Source organism: Stegodyphus dumicola, chromosome 7, assembly GCF_044657685.1.
Source record: "Stegodyphus dumicola isolate Sdum_Otavi_A_Nest chromosome 7, ASM4465768v1".
Lineage (NCBI taxonomy): Eukaryota > Metazoa > Arthropoda > Arachnida > Araneae > Eresidae > Stegodyphus > Stegodyphus dumicola.
In genome coordinates this window covers 58,786,190-58,806,791 of record NC_140774.1, presented here as the reverse complement: position 1 = coordinate 58,806,791, position 20,602 = coordinate 58,786,190, and the positions used below count along the sequence as shown (strand labels likewise).

General features: G+C 33.5%; 1 protein-coding gene across 9 annotated transcripts in view; it reads right to left on the bottom strand.

Moving 5' to 3' along the window:
• LOC118204815 (inositol polyphosphate-5-phosphatase A-like) overlaps positions 1-20,602 on the bottom strand; it is a 326,182-nt gene that overhangs the window by 37,359 nt on the left and 268,221 nt on the right. For 5 of the 9 annotated variants that reach the window (XM_085820263.1, XM_085820268.1, XM_085820270.1 and 2 more), the window contains one exon: positions 8,151-8,255. The exons of the other annotated variants lie outside the window; for them this stretch is intronic. The gene's annotated coding sequence lies outside the window, so the exon portion shown is untranslated. The remainder of the gene's footprint in view (positions 1-8,150; positions 8,256-20,602) is intronic. 9 annotated transcript variants of the gene reach the window in all.

Below are 20,602 nucleotides of genomic sequence, written 5' to 3'. Positions count from 1 at the left end.
TACAAAGTGTTGGAATGGAGAGTATAATACTTAAAAAAAAAAAAAAAAAAAAAAGAAAGAAAGAAAGAAAGAAAGAAACTGTTCGATAACAGTGATTTTTCTCATTGACTAACTGAGATTCCTACTCATAACATTCAAACACCTGCTGGCTCAGAATAACATGTTGGCTAATAGCAATACATTGATTAACACTGTATTAACAGTGGCTATGACTACACTTTTTGCCCTTGAATGGTTGTGGGGGGATTAGCATTTTTTTTAACAATATAATTTATATTTTAACATAAACAATAACTGAATGTCCAAGACATATTTTTTGGGAGCAGAACGTCGCTCATCCTAGTTTCTGTTCACTTGCATAGCAACAGGAGAAGGAATTTGATTCTGAGGAATTTAAGTTCAGTTAACATTGCAAATTGTGCTCTTTCTTAACTTTTTAATTTGATTCAGCTTATTATTTTTTAGATCTGGTATAATTGGTGCTGCACTATTAAAATTAAAGTTAGAACTTATGTTAGGAATATGGCACTGGAGAGTCAATAGAACAACAATGAATAACAAAAAAAAACTATTCATAATTCTAAAAATGACAATTATGACAAAGTGATGATTGAATAGATGAGATAGCGATGCTGCATCATTGACAGTCCATTGCTAATGGCTGTAGGCAAAATATTTAATGATGATGAAGTTAAAAGCTTAATTCGTATATTCAGCAGGTCGGTTAACCAAATTTAAAAATCACCATGGCATGAGGCAGTTCAAAATTTCAGGCAATAAAGCTTCAGCTGATCCATGTGTATTCACCAAACTCATTAAGGATGAAAGTTATCTCCAGAATTTATTGCTGTGATGACATTGGTGTTGCCTGGTAATATACGAATTTTGAAATACCCGAGCTACTTGTACAGAAAAGACCTAACCTTGTGTCAAAGATTCCAAAGCAAGACTAATCCTTCTGGTACGTGCAAATGTTACAGGAATGCACAAATTTAAACTTTACACAATTGGGAATAACACAACTTTGACATTTGAAAGAGTAAAATTATCTCTATCATCGCTTAAATATAAAAGCATGAATGACAGAAACATTAACAAATGACTGATTTTGAAAATAATTTCATACCAGATGCTCAGCAACGTTTGAAATTAGTTGATTCATCCGATGATGCAAAATTTTAGCAATTATAGACAACTGTTCGGCTCATACATTACTTAATGTTTTAGCTAATGTCACCATCTTTTTCTTTCCTCCAAATTAAACATAAATCATTTGCCCAATGAGTATCAGAGTGCTTTGCACACTGATGCAGATGTAAGATAGTCTTTTTAAAATCTATGTTGAATTTTTCATTGCAATAACAATGCTTCAATTAGTCGAGTAACAGATGGCGAAATCTGCCATCAAACAGCCCATTCACAGAATTCATACCTTGGCACGGTTGCTATAAGCGGAATAGGCACAGTTGCTACTCCTCCGCCTACCTTTATGGTGCAGCAGCATATGACCTTCATTTGTGAACAGAGTGGTGCATGCGATTATATGAACTGAATGACATTTCTCAGACAAATTCTGCTTCTACATGCAATATCAAGGTAGACAAATATACAGATGCCTCCACAGTAGGAAGTGCTTCTTAGAATTTTACTGTATGAATCCTACAGGTCCAGCAGTAGGAGGTATAGTATGGGGTGCCCTTTACAGGTCAGATCGACGCCAGCATTTCGATGTGTGGTCAATTTGACACGAGGTCGTTTCGACGCGGGGTCAGTTTGACACCATACTTTTTTTTGTTCTTGTTTGACGCCATACATTTGGTGTTTCACACCCCACATTATGGGAATTCATAGATGGTCTCAGGCATGTTCTTAAATCAATTGATCAATGTTATGAACAATTTGTACGTGGAGATGAACTGCGGCACAAGCAGAATAGGTATCTGCGAGCTGATATGAGAATTAAAGTAATAGTTGAAGATTTTGAAAATCCAAGAAATAATGGAATATCTGAAAAGTGTGACGCATAACTTAGCAATGGATTAGTATAATAACAGTTCTGTGATGTAATCTAATTTATCTCTAATCTTATTTATGTGTAACCTTATTTACCTGTAATTATATTTGTCTGTAACCATATGTTTTTTTAAAATTTGTGCATTTTGCCGTTTTGATACTGTTTTCTGAAATAAATAAATAAAAAAAAAAACCTCTTTCATGTCCCGGGGCCGTGACATTGGCGAGAGGGCTTCTCACTAATCTGGGACATAAACAAAAATCTAGAACACTTTCGCACATATACACACATATATTTATTTCAAATATGCATGCAAACAATTGCTAATTCAATAAATAAAAATCAGTCATATTACTTATTTATATTACTTCATATTTATTCTAAAAATAAATAAAAATACTAAAAAAAATATGGCCTCAAACTGCCCCAGTGTCGAAACGACCTGCTTTGTGGGGTGCCATTTGATACGAGTTAAGCTTGTGTAAAGAAAGCATACAATAAACTAATTAGCCAGAGTTACATTACAGATATGATAAAAACTGTGGTTTTTCCCATATCTTCACAAGGACTTCAGAATTACCTTACAGCAAGGTAATGCACAATCACAGTAAGCAATCAATGTCAAAACTTCTGCAACACATAAAAGGTTAAAATTCTGCCTTGACTGCTGGATTCACTAGATGTTTTCCCAATTGAACATGTCTGGTATACAAATGCAGCACACACTGGAATAACAGAGACTACCAGCAGCTGCAAATGATAGAATTCTGGCAACAAATTTCAGTCACATGGATTGCAATATCTCAAGATACTGTATTTCCCAGCATATGAAACACAGTGTGATTTATCAGGTTAGAATTTAAGAAAAATACTTTGGTCAGACAGAAGATGATCTATAATTTATCCTTGAGTTATGGTTTTATTCCAAGCATTTTTCTTAACTGATATCCCAGATATAATGAAACAGGCAAAGATTTTGCAACTATAATGTTCAAGGACATGTCACACACATTTTAATTTAGTATGGTGTTTAGGTTGAGTGTCATTTCCTCGTAGTTTTTTTTTCCTTGCCCTTTTCCTCAAGTGCAACATTTACGCTGATTTGATCTTTCTTCTGGATATATTAAGCTACGTAATTTGCTGATTGCGCTGCTACAGCCCGCATCTGTGGTCCCACGACTTAAGATATGGCCAATGACAGACTGCCACTGCAACATCGATGAGCCAAACCACTAGATTCCCTGAAGCAATGTACAACAATTCTTAGTTTTGTTACAGTCATTTAGCCTAGGCATATTTTTATCTGTTTTAGCATATGAAATTGTTACAGTATATATTCCCCCTTGTATTCATTGCATATATTATGGTCAAAGTAAAAAAATCCAGTGATTATTAATAATAATCCAGTTGTTGGTTTAATGCGATAAATAACACAAAATAATCACATTTACTATTAAATATTTATAATCATAAATGGGGTTTGGTCAATGCAAATAATTAAGCATACTAAACAGAAATTTCAAACTCTAATGAAATTTTAATGTCATGCAAACATGCATGAAATTAAAAAATGTCTTACAACAATGATTACTGTTATTTATTACATACTTTAGCATTTTTCTTAGCAGTGAAATTCAATCAATGAAAAAAAAAAAAAAATGTTTTATAGCAATGATTACTGTTATTTGTAAGATACATTCATTATTTACTACATCAAATAAATTACATTATGAACACCTTACAGCAACAAAAAATGCAAATAAATTGCATTATAAACACACTGCTATTACATTTTAAAGAAATTATTAACGACTGTGAAATATGAATTTACGGAGGGTTTCTGAATTTTTCCACTGTAGCGATTTGGGCTACCATTACTTGTGCAATTACAATATTGAAATCCCTGACTACGTAAATTTCTTATGAGCACATTTTCTTACTTATTTTAATATTTGTAACTTTATTGACTAAAATAAAAGCTTCCTAGCATACACTACAATAATTCTTTGGTTAGAAGTTGGTTTTAAATGCCATGTTTTGAGCTTAAATTATTTTCATTTTGTTTAAAAATTGTAACAGCTATAATTCACCTTATCAGCCTTTCCCATGCCATCCCTCTGGTATTTTTATCCAAACGGTTTCTCCTAAATTAACAGCTGCAGGTTTTAACTTAAAAAGTGCTAACATGTTTTCTTCTTGCTTATTTGGTGACAGTTTAGCACAGTGCTATGTTTCTTGAATATTTTCTGAGACTTCATCAATTCTTTCTCTTTTCCACTTCAGAATTATGTTGTTCCTTTTCTGTTACCCAACACTTTTATTTCTGTTTTTCATTACATCTGCAACAGTTATTACCTCCAAGTCTTCATTCAAATCATCCAGTTCAACTTCCATATTCATTGCACCAGTATCTTTATCCTTGACTAAGATTACTTTCTGAGGATGGATATCAGTCTTAGACTCTTAATAATGCCGGGTATTCTTTATCTTCAATTCCTATTAACTGGCAAGTAGGTTCTTAAACATACTTTAGCTTTACAGCTAAAAGCTTCATACATACTGTGATCTCTTTCTAAGCAATGTGTTCCATTTCTCACAAATTGAATAAACTTTATGCCTTCTGACCACTTTGTATGTTTGTTTCCAACTCAGCAAGTAACACCTCTTCAATATCTTGTTTCAATATTTTTATTAGCAAATTCTTTGCCATTGTCAGTCTTAGCTCTCCATATCGTGGACACATCCAGCAGATGATAGGTAACTTAATTTGCTTTTATTGCCCTTTTTGAACAAATTTCATTAAATGGTCTTGTTAAACCATTATAAACTTAATGTCTCCATTCGTTTCTGACTAAGTCAGTAAGATCGACCAACTTGACACCTTAGATTCAATTTAATGCTTTTAACAAAATAAACAAACAGAAAAACTTTGTCTTTGAACAAATTGTTTCTTTTGACAAGATTCACAAAGATTTAAATATATCAATTTTGATCATAATATGCTTATATTTTGTCTCAAGCATTTTTATCATTCTATTGCACCCTCCATGGCAAACTGCAATATGAATCTCAAGAGAGTTTTGAAAATTCTCCTCCAGAAAAGCAAAAAGTATAATTAGGTCTTTTTCATTTTTAGCTGCAGCAATATGTTTTTTAAAACAACCAATTCTTAACAATATCATGCTTTGATAGTCAATGCTAATCTTCTGCTAATTTGCCAGAAGTTTTCTCTTCACTTTCCTTATCTCTCTTAGGGGGGGGGAAACACTTCCAGCTGACAATTAATTTTTTCCTTTTTTCGATTTGAGCATATCAAAACCATCATCAAAATGTGCTCTCGGAAATCTAAATCATCATCCACTGTGCTTACACAAAGAGAGTAAAATTTGTGAAAATTTGAAAACATTTATGTGTATGCTAGAAACTGACAAAAGTAATACCAAATTGAGACACAGCAGAACACAGAACATTTGTGAATGCTGAATGTAAAGTATATGTGAGTGTTCTGAAAAATGTGAGTGCCTACATCTAGAGGGAAAAAACAGTAGATTTTATTCAGTTGTGGCCAACAGGCAAAAACAAACCTGAGTGTTCACCACAGCTATTCTACATTTGCAATTTTGTTAGGTGTTGATGCAAGAAAATCACACTCATGCATAATGGCAAATCTTAAAACGAACACACCGAAAATTGCTACACTTTCCTTCATTGATGGAAATTATTAATAACAAATAGTTCATGTGATAAACTCATAAATTATTCATTTAAACCGGTTTATTATTATTAATAACTGAGTTTTAAAAACACCTGACCATAAATTCTATAATATATGATTAAATGACAGATTTTATATCTTGATTTACTATGTTAACTACAAAAAAATGAATATTTATTTAACTGCTTCCCGTGCTTTAACGAGTCTGACTACTCATGATTGAGATTTTGTCCCAAACATAAACATCATGAAACAGGCTCGACAACAGAAAGCAGAGCCAAACATAAACATCATGATTCAGGCTTGTGAAAAGAAAGCTGGGCTAGTGAGCATTAACATAGTAATTTCATGGTCGTAACCCAACGTTAGTTCCTATCAGTACACCACATGAGTTAGTCACGATTCTTTATTATATAAATTATATATTAAAAATATAATATATTCATAATATCTGCAAAAGGCAGAAGGATTAAAGTTTACTTCTAATAAAGTTTACTCACTTGAAGTGTTATTTATTTATGAAATATAATTTTGAAACTGTTATTTATCAGAAAATATATTTATAATATCTATGAAGGATTAAAGTTTACTTTCATGCCAGCAGTATCGTACAAAACTGACTATAATACAGGAATTTATGCTTCGTCTCGTATTGTGACTGTTCTCAAGCATCAGTCTGGCTTGTTTACCAAGCACTGACCTATAACACTTGAGTCCAAGTTTCGTTGAGGTAAATGGCTATGATAATTCAAAAATCAATGCAGAAAAATGAGAAAGATAAATTTTTAAGCAGGTGTCCTTTAGATATATCATAGCACTTTCTACATTACATTGCCCATTATACACTCAAGTCCATAAATTAAGGATAATTCGGAGTCACACGGAAATCTGACTCTGAAATAAATATATCACCTGTAAAATCACCACACACAGCTTCAAGAATCATATGCAAATTTCAGGAAATAACCAGATGACACCGATGGTACGTCACAATGACAAGAGTGTAAGAGAGTGATATATAAGGAATACAGGGAAAGAAGTAAAATTGTTCGCAGGCGCTTTATAAGCATTTAAGTGCAATAACCGAATAGTTATGACACAAAAGACGCATTTGGATGGTGTTTTACATGGTAGAATTATCGGCCGTCTGGAATGTGGGCGTACCCAACTGGAAGTATCAGACGAACTTGGAATTGCCCAGAGTGTCATCTTCAGGCTTTGGCAACGATTCCAAGATGACGGTAATGTGAGTAGACGTTACAGCACAGGTCGCCCCAGAGTTACAACACTGAATGAGAACCGGTATTTGGAAATTACTGCCAAAAGAAACACGTGGAGCACAGCCTCAGACTTGTCTTGTCAGCTCAGATTGGTCTATATGCTCGTAGACCTGTCAGATGCGTTCCACTTACTGCAACTCACTGTCACCTGCGGTTAGACTGGAGTAGAGACCATGCATTGTGGACACCGCGACAGTGGGCTTGTGTGATGTTTTCCGACGAGTCAAGTTTTAGCTTGCAGTCTGATTCTCGCCAGACTTTCATATGGAGAGCTCCAGGTACCCGTTACCACCAAGAAAACAGCATTGAACGACACCGTTACGGTGGTGCAGGAGTGCTCGTTTGGGGTGGAATTATTTTGGGTTCCAGAACTGACCTGCATGTTCAAATTGGAACCATGACAAGCCAAATCTATCAGGACGTCATTCTGGAACAACATGTACATTAGTTTCGGGGCGCCATGGGCACACAATTTGTGTTTATGGATGACAACGCCCATCCTCACCATGCAAACATCGTAAGCGAATGCCTTCAATCGGACGATATCACCCGTATGGACTGGCCAGCATTCTCACCGGACTTGAATCCAGTAAAGCATGGGTGGAACATGCTTGGACAACGAGTTGCAGCCAGTCAACCTCCTCCTACATGTCTACCGGAACTTTGGAAAGCATTGCTTTTTGAGTGGTGAAATATCCCCCAAGATCAGATCGATAATTTGATACTCAGCCTGCCTAGGCGTTGTACGGACTGTATTGCATCATCTGGGAGACATACAATGTATTAACAATCATACCAACCATGTAATATTGGTTTTTTGTAAATAGGTTTTTTTTTTTTTGTAATTTGCTCCTGGGAGAAAAAAATCGTTATTTTTTTTAATAATATCAAACATATAGCATATTTTTTTTTGCTCTTTACTTTTTGTTTAATAAATAAACTTTACAAATAAGTCAAATTTGTTTTGCTTCTAACTCTTCCTTTGCCTGATTTTGCATTATCCTTAATTTATGGACATGAGTGTATATATATCACAGTAATTATTTCAAAAGTTTGAACAAAAAACAAATACTTTGCATGTGACTATTAAACAATCAGTGTTACTCCATGAAAAAAGCAGAAACTAACGAATTAATGTTACCTCAGGAAATATCTCTGTGGGAAAATTTTGATTTTTATTTTGTTCCAACATGCTCAATACTTCCAGTATAAACTTCTTTCCCTGTCAAAGGTAAGTATTTGTGGCCTAGACAAGTAAAAATATCATGATTTAAATTATATTATTTAAAATATACTATGCATACAAATGGTGCACATAAATGTGATTAATTACAATGAAAATACACATGTAGCAAATCATAAAAGAAGAGCACTTTTTTAAGATCTTTTTATTTTATGCATAAAATTATATACAACATAACATTTTCAGTAATACCAGTATTCCATATTAGTAATTCTTAAATTGTTTGGGCCCCAGCCATTTGAGTAAAATTGTTAACTCATGTTCTGCACCTCATAAGAGACAAAATATAAGTTGTAGTCTTCAGATTAAACACAGTACAAAGTCTGAGATCTGGACTCCAATATCCGGAAAAATCTAAACTCTCGACCTCAAAGCCACCAACAAAATTTATTCTTTTAGGAATTTTTTTTATGCTTCATGCATGCACATTTGATTGTTTTCCCCATAATAAAACATGTAGAGAGTCCCAATTCTCAATTTCACTTTGGCACTAAATAAAATACCTTGTTATTGAAGAAACAATCATTTTAGCATAAATTTGTGTGATCAATAATTTGGCTCTGTAGCTGCATATCTGCTTGGCATACATCTCAAACAGAAACATTCTACGTAAAAACATTGTTGATTTTAAAACTTTTATATCTCTGATGCCAACTTGGCAATATATTATTTATTATATTTTACTTTTATAAACCTATGTTTATCAAGACATGACAACTTGAGTAATGACTCATGCAAGGATGCCTAAACAATATTCTTAGATTAGTAATTGAATAACAAGGAGTATGGAAACCTTTCATGCTGACATTTACGCTTGGCGATGATTACAGATGCGCTAAATGTTGACAAGGAAAAATTTAACAAAAATGTCTTTCCATATGCTAAAAATAGATTTTATTAATGATGCTCATAGGCCAAAAGATTACATGTAGTGCTATTGTTTAACACATAAACTCAGAGCCGGCACCAGAGATTGTATGGCCGCACCTGGAGGCAGAATATATGGAAGATGAGATTGTTGAAATTTACAGAAGCACCGAGCAACAAAATTAAGGGATAAAAGGATATCTGGAATTTAAAGAAAGCTGTGGGATCCAAAATTTATGGGCGGCAAAAATTTAGAACTTAAGGGGGTTGCATGGTAGGAGACTTTAGGACCCATCAGGCAGTAAGATATGTAGTGCTGGCCCTCGATAAGCCTTAAGTATCTGTGGGAATTATTTATTCAGGACTCTGATAAGCCTTAAACATATGTAAGAAATAGACATAAGTATAATAAATAACTAATAATTCTGGCTTAATTGCCTCAGTGCGCAATAGAGGCAAGACAATATTTAGCGGAAGAACTTGTCTTTCATCATCAATCTCATAATACATAGCCAATATCCGGAAAACTCTCAAATTGGGATTAGCCAAAGTCCTGATGAGTCCGGATCTCAGACTTCGTACTAAAATATCTGGATCTGGTATTCAGTTTATGGTTATTTTTACATACTAAAAACATTGATATTTTTTATTTAATATACTAAATAGTACTCAAAGATGAATCAAACCTTAAAAAATAACTCAGAACTTATACAATAATCAAAGTCACTATATTTAATATTGACATATTGTAATATTCTATTGATCTATATTATAATGGGTATGCTGGAATACTGCTGCATTATAAATATACAATGCTGAAGGCAATGCTTTCTTTGAACAATACAGTGAAGATTTATGGTTTTTCAGACAATGTTTTTTCACTTTGACACACTGGATAATTATAAAATTTAATTCTCCGTTTTCATAAATTGTAAAATCACAGCTAAGAAGCACCAGTGCCTTAGTTCATGGCTGTATGGTGAACCAATGGTATAGGTAGGAGTATGGCGAGTTATTTTTAAAGACAGGCACTATTCCGCAAAGTTGATTTTTGTGTAAAAAGACTGTCAAAAGATATACATTTGCACCACATTATGAAATCAAAAAAGGAATATGTGTTAAAACTACGACAAAAAATAAATAAATAAAATGCATTTTTTATATACTGTCTGCACAATAAGAAGTAATTTAGCAGATTTTTTAAAAACTGAATTTAATTTCGATGATGAACCACAACCTGGGCAGATTTCTGGCAAAAAGGACATTGTACATGCTTTAGTGGAAAATAACCCAAAATTAACAACTGGGGAGCTTGCAGATAAACTTGACCATTAATCTGCATTTCATTATATAATAAAAGCCTGAATTTACTTGCAGGCTTCCCATTACATGCATACAAAGCATCAAGAAAACGTTTCAGCATCTCCAGCAACCGTTAAATAACAAAGTGCAATTTGAATCTTTCCCGGCCAATGCTTTAAGGGTGGTCACAATGCTATCAAAGGATATTTACGCCAAAACACTAAAGACAATTTGATAAATCCATTCTAATTTTGATTAGTTACGTTAAGAGATGAAATCTGAGGTACTTAGGACTAAAAATTAGTAAGAGAATCAAAAAGAAAATGAGTATAGCATCACCTAATGGGCAAAAGGTAATTAAATAGGAAACTAAGACATTAGAATTAGAGAGACAAGAAATTATTTTTAATCAAATAAACGTTTTGGATAGAATATACAGTCAAAAGTCGTTAATTCGGACACCCATAATTCGGAATGATCTATAATCCGGACCTCAAGGCTAAAATCTTTCTGCGCATGCGCCGCGTTGACACATGCGCATAGGCGTTTACGCGTGCGCGCAAGACCTCTTACGACTGCGCATTTGCGTGTGCGCAAGTGCAGAATACGTTTTCGCGTGCGCGTTTTATGTATAACGGACGGTGTAAGCTAAAATTATCTAATTATCTATTTCAGTTAATGTTGATGATTGCGTTGTTTCTTAATTTTCGAATTGGATCCGGCTTATTATTTTTTGCAGACTGTAAGAGCAATACTATAAAAGTAAACTTGAACTTTCGATTATGTCAAATAGAATTTTTGATTCTGGAGCTCCCAAAGGATCGTACAAAACGAAAGTATGTTTCGATGTCCATCAAACAAAAAGTTGAATTGCTGCAAAAAATGGATAAAGACATGAAGAATGTGACAGAGAGGTTAGTGAAAACGAAAAAATTTCGATGTATGATGATGTCGAAAAATGTATGATGAGTCACTTAAATTTTCAATTTCAATTGCTTTATTTACAGAGAAGCCCCTTTGCACAGAGGCCTGTTCATGTGACAAGATAAGAATACTTGTCACAGTGAATACTTGAATAGTGAAAATATACATTTTTTACTATATATATATATATATATAATTTATTTCCTAAACAATATTGATTAATTGATTATATTATTTCCTAAGTTTAATTAAAGTAGAATTATTTTAAAAGAGTGAATCCATACTGGTAAGTTATATTTTGAAAGATGTATATATACAGTACAAAGTCCGAGATCCGGACATCCAATATCTGGAATGATCTAAAATCCGGACCTCAAACCCACCACCAACCAATTTTTTAGGGCTTTTTTGAAGGAAAGGGGTATGCTTTACGCACGCGCATTAGATTTTTTTCCTCATCATAAAAAAACATGTCGGAAATCCCGATTCTTAATCTCAGTTTGGCGCTAAATAAAATATCTCATTATTGAAGAAATAATTATTTTAGCATAAATTTGTGTGATTAGTAACTTGACTCCATAGCTGCGTATCTGCTTGGCATAATCTCAAACCGAAGCATTTGTTAATTTTACACCAACTAATATTTTATATCCTTGATGCAGAAATCGCGAATAATTATTTATTGTATTTTGCTTTCATCACCGCATGTTTATCAACGGATGAGTACTTGAGTGATGAGTCATGCTGCGACGCCAAATAACAGAGTATTATCAGATTACAGATTTAAGTTTAATGCGCTAAAATGTTGACAATGGGAGATTTAGCAGAAATTTCTTTCCTTATCCTAAAAATAGATTATGTTAATGATACTCATAGCACAAACAATTATATTTAGTGCTATTTGAATTAAGAATAACTAATTTGTTATTCACATAAAGGAAGAACCAGTGCCAGATCTCGCATAGCCGCACCAGGCGGCAGAATTTAGCGAAGTTAAACAGAAGTTTTTCATTGCGATGACAATGCCCAATCATCAATCAATTAACGGAGGGCGAAATCTGTAGTATGGTTCTAAATCCAGAAAATACAGCTACCGATAGTGAAGAAAGTAACAGAGAGGTTACTGAACGAGAAAAAATTTTGATTGACAAGTTATTCGGAATTTTCGATGCAGCAATTACAGGACTTGAACAATGGAACTTAATAACTGATCAAGAAATTATATGTCTATAGTATTAGTCTAAAGTATTAGCAAAGAAAACAAATCAAACAACTCACATTGAAAGAAATGTTTAATAAAGTAAATATATAAATATTAAGCTCTTTTCTTTTGTAAATTTTGATACCCTTTAAATCATAAATGCTTCATTATTTCATAAATCATGATTTCATATTTTCAATTTTATAATTTCTACGTACCATCTTAGTAGATTTAAAATGATCTAATATCCGGAAAAATCTCAAATCTGGGATCGCTGAAGTCCCAACGAGTCCAGACCTCGGACTTTGTACTGTATAAATATATGTATATATAATACGGAATGTATATTTTCAGTTAAACTTCTACCCAATAACTTTAGTAATTCATGAAAGTTAATTTTGCGTCTAGTTAATTCAGGAAAATTAGTTTCAATTAGTTGTTTTCAGCTTTAAAAATATTAAAAATTTTTTAATTAGATAGTTATTTTCAACTAATAATTGTATCGCCATTTAGCAAAAATTATGCATTACTATCAACAACATAGGTTTAAACCAAATACTTAACTGTCTATTGAAGCTTCAAAACTTCACTTTTTCTCGGCTAGCATTACCAAATTTGCCCTTGGCGACCTAAAATCGAAATGGAGCCAACAGATTTCCCGCGAAATCGATAACAGACCCTCTGCAGAAATAAACTCATAATCCCGATATCCCATACATATAGTATGTGCAAAAGAGAATAAACTCCGTAGAAGGTGATAAAAATTAATTTATGGCTTAATTGAAACAAACACGGAAATTAAGCTTAGCAAAACCATGTAAAAACAAATTGAAATGATAAAACGAAACTTAATTTTCATGTGAATTTTCAGCGCTGACTTTCCCATTCTAGGAATTTCAATTTGTTTCAGACAAAGACCACATTTAAGGATTGCCATCCATCAATATCCAGTCTTTGTAGTCAGCTTGATGAAGCCACAGTTTATTGAAAATGCACTTTCTAGGCATCTCGTTCCTATTGGCGTCGGAAGGGTTGTGGCCTTCCAGGTTGGGATTGCTCTAATTTTGGCAAATATTTTCAGAATCCCCCCCTTTTTTTTTCTTGAGCACCTCAATTATCACTTTCGCCTCTTAAAGAACTTCCGGATTCACACTTTCGTCACAATCTGCCTAAATTTATGGATAACACCTGTTTCGAAAGATTGGGTGAATAGCCAATCAGACACCGATACTTTCATTCGGGTAGCTAATTGTTTTTTTTTATCGTTTGCAACGCTAATCCGCCAACAGATTGGTTAAGAGCCGTGTAATTTTAATTCCATATTCTTGAGAAATCGTAATTCACACTTAGAACGGCAATCATTAGAAATGATAAGAAATGTCAAATGAGCAAAATTAAGGACCGTTTATTCATTTTGGCCAAAATTAAGGACTTTTAAGGACCAAAAATCATTTTTGAAAAAATTAAGGACTTTTATGGACCGTACGAACCCTGCTACAAGCTAAGGCTGCAATTTTTTTATATAACTTGCATATTATCCCTCGTATATGGCTTTAGGGAGGGGCAAGCATATTAAAATGAAGCAGAAGTTGAATGACAAAAGGAGACAAAGATACTAAACACAGATACCAAAAACCAGGATGATAATGACCATATGGCAAAACTTTTAAACTGGCCCTAGTGACAGCAGGCACTTTCATGAAAAAAGGATGAAAATTTTATACACCAGGTCTGGGCATTCTTTGATCTACAGATCATCGAGCAACCCACTTTAGTTTCAGAAATAAGGTTAATATATAAAGGCAAATATGAAACAAACACTTGAAGAATATATAAAAACATTAATTGAAACTAAATAACAATAACACTTTTGTTTGATTACAAAGTTCCAGTCAAGAACACACATTTTTATTTTTAAATTTAAATTGTAGTATAATTTCAAGAAGAAATTGATAAGTTTGGCAGTACTGTTCTATAATTCCTTGACATCTGAGAACATTAATACTGTTAGCTCAATTCTAATCCACTCTGAGATGTTCAGTAGTCCAAGAATGACTTCAGTAGCGAAAAAAATCGGCATTTTGTTCAACTTATAAATGCAAGCAAGTACTTTCACACATAAAATTTGTTTTTTAAGAACAGGCAGAGAAACACCAAAAATTTAGATGCTTTTGTTATTAAAATGTTATTAATGAAATTCACTTATGTTTGTTTTTATAATTAAAATTGTAATTTAAATTTTTACGTTTAAAGTTTAAAGCATATTAGAATTATTTTCTCAATCAAACTTATTATTCACTCAAACTGATGGTTTTAAAATAAAAACACCACTGGCCCAAAATATCTTCTTAATACACACATTGTGGTTGATTTTGACCAAAAAAAGGTTAAAAAAAGGTTAAAAAAGCCAAAAAAAGGTTGCCAACACCTGCTACACATCATTCCAGGTCAGTTCCACTAAACAGCATTTTGTATAGCATCTTTAATCTTTTGATGATAAGTTTTATGTTTTGAAAATAAGCTTGTATATCTATTGCTTCTAAATTTTGTAAATATTTGCAATTAAAGTGTTTTTTCATATTAAATCCATAGTTATCTTCGAATCTTTTAAAAATATCATGAGCCTTTACCAGCATTATAGGTCACAGGATGACTTTGCTCAGTTCTGTCTCGATTTTCATAGAGATCACCCCCCAAGGGAAGGCCTGAAGACATTCCACCCCTCTTTCCCAATCACTAACCCACTCAACAGGACTTCAGCTCACCATATATTTATAATGTCATTAAGCCACACAAACATCATTCCTCCCAGAGGATTCAAACCCAAACCCAATGAAATATACAGAAGCCAGAACTACTAAATATTATACCGATCAGGGCAGCATATACCATATCATGATGTGACACAGATGACTTATGTATTAAACAGTTTAAAAATCTGAGCAGAACTTTGTTTCATTCATCATAGAAATCAAACTACAGGATGGACAATGCAAATCAGGGGCAGCTTACTACTGCAACATAAAACACATATCATACAAGGCTTAGAATATATATACTTTGTCAGCATCTGCTCAAGGAGCCTGTTATCACTTTACAGAAAATTACTAAAATTTTCAAATTAGCCAAACTTTCAAAACTGCTCTGACATGGTATGTCATAATCATCTCAGAAATTAAATATCTCGGTAAATTTCTTTTCCTACCTGAGTCACACTATTAATGCCATATTCTTTATAATGAGTGTAAATCTTTACTAACATAATCATAGGGAACAGGGGGCATGTAAAGACTTATATTTCACAATTTTTATAAAATTTGTTTCAGAGTTACATTTTAAGTAAAAAATAAAAGCTTAAAACAGCTGCCTTTTACTTAAAATAAGCCAAAGATTTTTGTTGCACATCAGTTTTATGAAACTGAATATAATTACACACTAAATGTGTTTAAAAACAACAGATATACTCTTGATTATAAGGAAAAACTCAACCATAAAAATGGGGGAGGAAAAAAAACAGCTTCTACAATCACTTCTACAAAAACAAAATCGTTACTGATCAAATAATAGCAAATTTATTGAAATTTCTCCCTAGTACCAAATCACTCCACATATGTACTCCATTTTTAAAAGATTTGATTATAAACTTTCCATTATCCCAGTCCCATCAGTCTGAAAATCGTTAAAATCATATAAATCAGAAATTGCCATAGTTGATACTTCAGGCATATATATATTATACCAAATTGTAGCAAAGATACTAGCACAGAAACTCAATATATGACTCAACATCTTATAAAATAAGCCAAAGATTTTTGTTGCACATCAGTTTTATGAAACTGAATATAATTACACACTAAATGTGTTTAAAAACAACAGATATACTCTTGATTATAAGGAAAATCTCAATCATAAAATTGGGGGAGGAAAAAAAACAGCTTCTACAATCACTTCTACAAAAACAAAGTCGTTACTGATCAAATAATAGCAAATTTATTGAAATTTCTCCCTAGTACCAAATCACTCCACATATGTACTCCATTTTTAAAAGATTTGATTATAAACTTTCCATTACCCCAGTCCCATCAGTCTGAAAATCGTTAAAATCATATAAATCAGAAATTGCCATAGTTGATACTTCAGGCATATATATATTATACCAAATTGTAGCAAAGATACTAGCACAGAAACTCAATATATGACTCAACATCCAGAAAATTATCAACAATGATTACTCAACATAAAAAAGCTATCTCTGGGTTCTCTGCCAGCCACTTCATTAAAGAAAATAGCAAATTTTTGGTTAAATTCTTCACCAAGCATCCATATTCAACAATTAAATGCGACAAGGTCAAAATCATACCCAAACCCTCTGCATAAAAACAGGTTAAAAATCAGAGAAATGCAGGAAATCACTATAAAACCATGCTGTACAAGACACCTTCTCTTCCATACATCTGGACATCAATTCTAAGTACAGAAATCCTGCAGAAACCCATAAAACAGATGAACGTGATTAAATCATCCTTTCCAGCTCCAGCTGACAAAGCAGATAGGGCATCTGTGAGAGCTCCTTTATTTTTTTTAACCATGTCTCCAGCATGTGAACCTGCACACTTTTATTTTTAACTTTATAAAATTTATTTTTGAAGATTAAAATTGAAAAAAGGGGGGAATATCTGTATCATTTAATATGGTTCTGTTACCAGAAGTTTATGACTAACAGTTGGAAAACTAAATTCAGCATAAGCAGAAACACTATATGTATTTAAAACTATTTTGAAGAATTTCAAATTCTATGCATTTATGTAACTCTTATACTGCAAAGAAAAGACAACTTCATAGTAATCCTGCACAGTGCTTCTCACTTAGACTCCTACAGGTCACTGCCTCACCATCCATTCCCGACGTGACAATACCTACTATCAATCGATAAATTCACCTTTTTTATTCTTATTCACTTCTGCATTGTTCAATACATTTTGTTTCCTAAGACAATTCATATTCTGATGGTTATTTTGCTACCAAACTATGTATGTATGTTTAACACAATACAAAAATATCTCGGAGTTCAAATTACTTTATCTGCATTCTTTACACAACTTTTAATCTACATTAAAATTTATTTCTATAGTGTTGCTTATTACACATATCCTTTCCTTCAACTTCTGATTTTTGTTACATATTTTAGTTGACATGATAAAGAAAATTTAATAATTAGCACTTATAATACTTTAAACACTCATTTAAAAATATCTTCGGATTTTACTGAAGTGCATAAAAGCATTAACAATATTATTTAAAAAAAATTCTTTTTAAAAAATATTGTTTAATTCTTAATTTTTTTTAGTTAAAAATTTTTTACCTTTAATTAAAATGCAATCTTGCAGATAGTAAACTCTATTTACTTTTTAATTATTATTTAACTCTGAATTAAAATTTTCATAAAATCTGAAATTCCCATACAGGAAATTCAGATATATTACTTTGATATTTACAGGGGTTGGAACTTTAATAGTGGCAACACAGCTGAAAAAACGCTACGCAACAAAACCAAAGAATATCGCGTATACCACACGTGAACTACATACCTACCTTACCTCTCAGCAAAAAGACACGTCCTGCCTACGTTACGCGCATGAGGAGTGACGCGAAGAACGAATCCTTATATTAGCTCATGGTCTAAAGTAAGTGTTGTCAGGATGTTTTCAAAACAAGAACAACGATGTTGGATAAAAATTAATTGTGCCAGAGGTCGTACAGCACGACAGTGTCATCAGGGGCTTCAAGAGGCTTGCGGGGAATCTGCATTGCCTTACAGAACCCTAGCAAGATGGGTGAAAGCATTCAATGAAGGACGCCAAAACGTGGCAGACATGCTGTGGTCAGGTTGTCTGAGTGTCAGCGATGCAGACGTGCAAGCTGTTGCCGCACTAATGGAGAGTGATCGCCGCCAAACGATTCATCAGCTGGACAGACAAACAGGATTGGCGCATACAACTGTGCTGCACATTCTGAAGGAATGCCTGTCCATGAGAAAAATTGCTTCATGATGGCTTCCACATCAATTGCAAATGTGCAGAAATGGCTACGATATAATGCTGCCCGAACCCACCTGGAACGCTATGAGCGCGAAGGAGATGCTTTTTTACGCCATATCATTACGCTGGATGAGACTTCGGCCCGATTGTATCAGTCAGAACTGAAACACCAATCAAACGAATGGCGTCATCACGGGTCACCACGACATTCGAAATTTCGTCAGAACCCCAGCAATGTGAATGTTATTGTGATTCTCGTGTACGACTGTTATGGTGTCATCCTAACGCATACTGCTCCCGCACAGCAGACCATCACTGCGCATTATTACTGCTCATTTTTGGAGCACAACCTCCAACCAGCTTTGAGAAAAAAATAGAGACACTTTCTGCAGAACGCTCCTCTCATTTTGCATGACAATGCTCGGCCGCATGCAGCGCAAGCTGTGACAGATTTGTTCAAGCGATGGGACTGGGAAGTGCTTTACCATCCACCATACTCCCCAGATCTAAGCCCTTGTGTCTATGACTTAATTCCTAAGATGAAGGAAACACTTCGTGGCACTCGCTTCCAAACTGTTCCTGAGATTCTTGCGGCAGTAGACCGGTCCATTCAAACTATCAACAAAACAAGTGCTGCTACAGGTATTCTGCGACTTCCAAATCGTTGGAACCGGGTTGTACACAATGCTGGCGACTATATTGAAGGACTGTAAAACATGGTGACATGAATCACTTTTGTATTCCTTGTAAATAAAGTTAGAGGGTTCGAACTTTAATAGTTGCCACTATTAAAGTTCCAACCCTCGTATAATATGTTATTGGTTATGCTTAGAACATTGCCATCAACAATGTGCAAAATTTGCTGAGTTTTTGAAAATCAAAGTTACAGCAGAATATACCCAATATTTGTCCATCAAATTACTTTTGCCAATAAAGGTAAAAATATGACATTTTACACATAAACACTTTAAAATTTTGGTAGCAAATAACTTTCATGTGCTACTGCAACCATATTATTACATAAAACTCTTTTGAATTTAAGAAAAAATAATTACGTAAAAACCTGTATAATGTAATTTTTTATTCAAATCCTGGATCGCTACAGTTATATTTAAGATTATTTCACACTTTTCATTATTATAAAAAATAAAATTTTAAATTCAGATACAAAAAATTGAACCAGATTATTTAATTTCCATGTTTGAAATCATATTCAGAGACCATACACAAACTGAACACAATGTTTGCATTTATACATGACGAAGATAATATGTAAGTTTATAAAAAGGTTTCTGATGTTAATATTGGGTCATCTGAAAAATTCTGCATTGTTCAAATTGAAGTATGTTTTCTTATTATTTTATTACTTCTGATACTGAGTAACCTTGATCAAAGTGGACATGTTCAAATACGATCTTTTCTATTCGCATTGCATAATTCTAGAATGTGCTGCAGGCCCACCAGCGGCCGAGCGGTAAAGTCGCTGAACACTGGTACTTCGATCCGAGGTTCGAATCCTGCGAACGGGCTGGCTGCATGGGTGATTTCTTGGTTTTCCCCATGTGTAACATGCATATGAGCCAGTTTCCCTCAGAAAGTCATCCACAAAGGCATCCCTCCCCTTAGGCAGATAGCCCTCGAGCTTTGCCATAATTAAATAACCTAACCTAGAATGTGCAGTGCACATTTTTTTTTCTTTCTTTTTTTCCCCAGAACAGTGCTAAGAACAGAGAACCTATAAGTACTTTTTGTCATATTATGCTCATTTATTTTAAAATGGAAAAAAAAAAAATGCTAATTAGATTGCCAGCAAAATGTGTGCTGTTTCTTATGACACAGTTCCAAGGTAGTTTGAGAACTAGAAGCCTGTAAATTTCAGCTCTGAACTATGCAACATTACATGAGAAAGATCATAAGGTTAGCCAAAAATATCTCTTTTGGTTAGTAATACCAAAAGGGGACTGCATCCAAAAAAATTAATGCTTTGTGCACGGAAAGACTACAAAGAAATTATATAC